This window comes from Bufo gargarizans, chromosome 10, assembly GCF_014858855.1.
Source record: "Bufo gargarizans isolate SCDJY-AF-19 chromosome 10, ASM1485885v1, whole genome shotgun sequence".
NCBI lineage: Eukaryota > Metazoa > Chordata > Amphibia > Anura > Bufonidae > Bufo > Bufo gargarizans.
In genome coordinates this window covers 107,195,073-107,201,072 of record NC_058089.1, presented here as the reverse complement: position 1 = coordinate 107,201,072, position 6,000 = coordinate 107,195,073, and positions in this window count along the sequence as shown.

Genomic DNA, 6,000 nt, shown 5'->3' with positions numbered 1-6,000 from the left:
TCCTCTTCCTCCTCTTCTACCCATCCACGATGAACAGATGGAATAAAACTTGCATGGGTACTACCCTCTGTAGCAGAGGCAACCATCTCTTGCTCCTCCTACTTTTCCACATCATCGAATTTGCACTGAGAAAACAAACTGAGGGTGGTCTGGCTATCACCCTAGGTATTGTTTTCCCCCATTTCCACCTCTTCCACATGCAAAGCATCCGCCTTAATTGCAAGCAGCGAACATTTGAGTAGACACAGAAAAGGGATGGTTACGCTGATAATAGCTTTATTGCCGCTCACCATTTGTGTTGATTCATCAAAGTTGCTAAATCCTCACATAGGTCAGACATCAATGCCCACTCGTCGCTTGTGAAGAGCTGAAGCTGATTGGAAAGGCGATGACCATGTTGCAGCTGGTATTCCACTACTACCTTCTGCTGCTCACAAATCCTGACCAACATATGGAAAGTGGAGTTCCAGTGTGTGCTCACGTCGCACAGTCGGTGAGCTGGCAATTGCAAGCGCTGCAGCAGCGTTGCCAGACCGGCGGAAGCTATCGATGACTTGCAGAAATGTGCACACACACAGCGTACCTTCACCAGTAGCTCATGCAAATTGGGGTAGGTTTTGAGAAACCACTGAACCACTAGGATGAACACGTGGGCTAGGCATGGTATGTGTGTGAGTGTGCTGAGCTCTAAAGCCACCACCAAGTTACAGCCATTATCAGACACAACCATGCCTGGTTGTAGGTTGAGTGTCGAGAGCCACATGTCAGTATAGTCCCTTATACCCTGCCACAGCTCTGCGGTGTTGTGCTGTTTGTCACCTAAGCAGATCAGTTTAAGATTGGCCTGTTGCCACTTCCCCACTGCAGTGCTACACTGCTTCCACTGCTACTGTCTGGTGTCTGACTGGTGCTGCAAGATGATAATTCAGAGGTGGAAGTGGAAGAGGAGGCAGAGGAGGAGAAGGGGGGTTGCAGCCACTAACATAGGTGGTGGAAAAAATCCTGATGGAAGAAGGGCCCACAATCTTTGGCGTTGTTAGCACTTGTGCCATCCCAGGGTATGATTCGCTCCCGGCCTCCACAACGTTCACCCAGTGTGCCGTCAAGGAAATGTAGTGTCCCTAGCCAAAATCACTTGTCTATGTGTCAGTAGTTAAGTGGACCTTCCCAAAAACTGCGTTGGTCAGGGCATGGGTGATGTTATGGGACACATGCTGGTGTAAGGCTGGGACTGCATACCGTGAAAAATATTGGCGGCTGGGGACAGAGTAACGCAGGACAGCCACCGCCATCAGGCTGCAGAAAGCCTCAGAGTCCACAAGCCTAAATGGCAACATTTCCAGGGCCAGCAATTTGGAAAGGTGCCCATTTAGTGCTATGGCCTGTGGGTGGGTGGCTGGGTATTTGCACTTTCGTTCAAAGGCCTGGGGTATAGACATTTGTACGCTGCGCTGGGACACAGAAGTGGATATGCTAGCTGATTGTGCTTGCGAAGGTCTAGGTGCATGGTGGGAGGCATCCGGGACTGCGTTTTGGAAAGGGGATTGGCCAGCATGTAACACAGGGGAAAAGGAGGCAGTGGTGTGATTTTCAGACACTGATTTTGGACCCAGGCGTTTGACCCACCTATTTAGGGTGCTTTGATGCCATGTGGCGGTGGTTGTGGTGAGGTTGCTAGTGTTCACGCCCCTGCTCATTTTGGTACGGCACAGGTTGCAAATGACAATTCATTTATCATCCGCACTTTCCTCCAAAAAGCGCCAGACTGCGGAACACCTATCCCTTGGCAAGGGAGATTACCGGAAGGGGGTGCTCCGGGGAACAGTTGCGGGCCTGTTTGATGAGGCCCACCTTCTCCCTTTTGCCACCCTATTGCCTCTTCCAGCCTGTTGCGGTGCTGCGGATCCGTCTCCCTCTGTACTGCTGTCCTCGCTCGGCTTGCCACCTTTCCAGGTTTGGTCAGTGACTTCATCGTCCGCCACCTCCTCTTCCACTTCCTCACTCTGGTTATCCTCCTGACTTGTTGATATAATAACAACCTCAGTTATTGACAACTGTGTCTCATTCTCATAATCAACCTCTTGAGACACTAATTGCAGTTTACTTATTGGCAACTGTGTCTCATCATCATCATCCACCTCGTGAAACACTAATTGCCATTTCCCACCACCATCTTCTTCTGACTGTGGATGCTCAAAAGTTTGGGAATGGTGATATGGGGGTGTCTTTTAGGTGTTGACCTAGGTCCCTTAGTTCCAGTGAAGGTAAATTCTAACTCTTTAGCATACAAAAGCATTTTGGGCAATTGTATGTTTCCAACTTTGCGGGAACAGTTTGAGGAAGGTATTTTTCGGTTCCAACATGGAAGTAATAAATAAGGTGGACTGCAATACCGCACCTCCCGTCAACAAAAGTGGTACTACTTACAATTTTTTTAATCCTCTGCAATCCCATCCTGATTTATTAGGATTTTTATGACCTATTTTCCTACAATTCTAGCAGTCTTTAGATCAAGCAAACAGCAGGCACAGAAAGAGGGCTTGTAAGGATATTACACTAAGCAGTTCCCTTAAAGGCTTAATGTGACTGTATGTTAACGCATTTCATTCACTTTGACACTGTACAACATTGACGCATTTGTGGTTAATCTGGTTTTTGCATTTGCACGTTGTGACACATGTGATTATATCACAGGCTGATCTGAGTAGAAAATGTTTCACTTACATTTACCGAGAACCCATCTTATCAGCCTTGTAAGGGTAAAAATCACCATTGACATGCTATTATGGTCTGGAGCATAAAGAAGGTTACAATGAGCTGTGCTTGTGGAATAACACGTCAGTGTTCCCTGTTTAATAATGCGCTACCGAATCCGAGAGGATCCTAATGGTAAATTTCATTATGTTCACAAGGTCATAAAGCACCATTCAATTCCATACTAAATAAATTAGATACCTTATCCATCTAATGCTAGTCAGCTTAGCTTTATAGCACAACTAGCTGAAGGACCCGGCTTCACACCGGTATATTTCATCTATTTCATTTAATGTTTGTGTGTGTCGCTAAAAGATATCGACAGTATCCACTATAACAGTGACATCTACAGCCCCCTTAACAGTGACCTCCACAGCTCCCCACCCCTTAACACTGATCTCCCACAGTGCCGCATCTCCTTAAAATGGGATGTCCACAGCAGCCCACCCCCTTAACTTTGACCTTCACAGCAGCCTGCCCCTTTAACAGTGATTTCCACAGCACCCCACCCCCTTGACAGTGACCTCCACAGAGGCCCGCCCCTTAACAGTGACCTCTACAGCACCCGCCCCTTAACACTGACCATAGGTTACAGTCCCCTTAACTGTGACCTCCACCATTCCCAGCCCCCTTAATAGAGACCTCCATAGTGACTGCCCCTTTAACAGTGACTGCCACAGTACCCTGCATCCTTAACAGTGATCTCACAGTACCACGCTGCCTTAACAGTGATGTCACAGTACCCCGCTGCCTTAACAGTGACTTCACAGTTCCCCACTGCCCCTTCAATAGTGGCCTCCACAGTCCTCTCCTGCCTTAACAGTGATCTCGACAGTGCCTACCTCTTTAACATTGACCACCACAGCGGCCTGTCCACAGCACCCTTCCCTTTTAACAGTGACCTCCACAGTGGCCGCCCCTTTGTTAGTGACCTCCACAGTACCCTGGCTCCTTAACAGTGATTTACACAATAACTGGCCCCCTTAACAGTGACCTCTACAGAGCTCTGTTCCCTTAAAAAGTGACCTCCACAACACCCCGCCCCCCTAACAGCGACCTCTACAGCATCCCGCCCCTTAACACTGACCTCCATAATGGACCGTCCCCTTAACTGTAACCGCCACAGCAGCCCACACCTTTAACAGTGACCTCCACAGCGGCCGCCCCTTGACCTCCACAGCAGCACCCCACGTCTCCTTAACAGTGATTTCCACAACACCCTGCCCCCTTAATAGTGGCCTCTACAGCAATCTGCCCCTTAAAACTGACCCACATAGCAGACTGTCCCCTAATTGTGACCTCCACAGCAGCCTGACCCTAGGGTGGCCAGAGGTCCGGTTTTAGGCAGGACAGTCCGGCTTTCAGACTCCCTGTCCTCCGTCCCGCGCAGGGCCTGGATGGACACAGGGATGTCCTGTTGAACAGATCACTCTCATACAGACACACTGTGCTGTCTGAGCGTGAGCTGCAGGGAGAAAGTCACCCTCCCTCCCACCCATGCAGCTGGCAAAAGTAGATTTTTACCTTCATTTTTTTAATCCCCATCGGCTACAGAGTGGGCCTAACCAGGTCGGGGGCGTGGTTTAGTGGAACATGGGAGCGGGTTTTTAAGTCAGTGTTTTGAGGGTGGCCTGAATGGCCACCCTACCTGCCCCTTAACTGTGACCTCCACAGCACTCCGCTCCCTTAACAGTGTCATCCACATCGCCCTGCCCCTTTAAAGAAAATCTGTCACCAGGATAATCGCTATTGAAGTAAAGCCATGGCCTAATAGCACTTAGTACCTTATTTCTAGATGTCCCCTTGTTTCAGCAATAGATTTTTTCTATTTTCTGAAAATCCAGTTTATTTGGTATGCAAATGAGCCAGTAAGGTGCCCAGAGGGGCGTCACCTTTGCAAGAAGGAGCACAGGCACGCCTCCTGCTAGTTCCCAAGCCCGCCCTCAGGCTGGGAGCAGGGAAAAGGGGAGCAGAGTTATGGCTTGAATGTGATGTAGGAGGGGTGGGTAATCACATTGTGGCAGGAGGCGTGCCTGGGCTCCTTCCTGCAAGAGTGACGCCCTTCTGGGCACTTTACAGGCTCATTTGCATACCAAATAAAATGGATTTTAAGAGAATAAAAAACATCTATTGCTGGAACAAAGGCACTAGAGATGAGCAAATTTTTTAAAAATTCAATTCGCTGGTTCGCCAAATCTTTTTGGAAAATTTTGCCAAATCTTTTTGGAATAAATTCACGGCGGATTACGTAAAAAACTGCTATTTCCAGGATGCAGAGAGCCCTTATAGTGGTGTAGAACACTGTCCCTTACAGTAACCCACATAGTGAAATTGCTAGTGACATAATACTGTGAGTCCGTATGACATGCAGATGACAGGCAGCGCACTTAGATTCACTGCATACTTCACTTATTTGGGCAGTCACGGGGCCAAAAATGACCAAATAAATGAAGTATCAACTCAGCCTTACAGGTTTATGTTAGTGTCCAGAAGAAGCGCACTCCTTTTACTCCCTCGTCAGCTGATTCCACAAAGATGTCTATAGAACCTGTTCTATTAAACGCCTATACAAGTAGAGCCCCCCTGACAGAGTGGAGAGGGTGTCAGCAATAAGTTTGTGTTGACGCCACTGATTAATTTTCCTTTCCTCTGATCCATCAGAACAATAACCCACAAAAAACAGATCTTCTCTCTGGAGCATATGCCTTCAATTGGTCAGCATTTGCTCAATAATCCATCAGTATTGCTAATGCCCCCCAAAAAAACAGGACTAGATCTAAAACAGAGATGACACGTGAATGGAATATTTGCATGTCTTCTGTGTTTTCTACCCACTCCTGCTTTTGGCTACCAAATCATAAGCCAATTCTGATGGGACCATACAGGCCTTACAGCTTCTACACAGACAGGGTCCGTTATGCGTCTCACTTTTCCTTCCTTCTGACAGACCAGAAGAAAGGTCAAATAAATGATGAGGTCAGCCATGCGGAAAGGCAAAATAGCGGCCCAGTCATGAAGTGTGAAGGGTGGGAACAGCATGAGAAGTCCACAGAGTTGACCTAAGACATACTATTGAGGTGGAAGCAGCATGAGGAGACCACAGAGTATGAGTGTGAAGGTGGTGGCAACAGCATCAGCATAAGGAGGATACCCCAGAGTGGCAAGATGACATAGTGTGGAGATGGCAGCAGCAGCAGGATACCACAGAGTGGCAAGGTGACATAGTGTTGAGATGGCAGAAGCAGC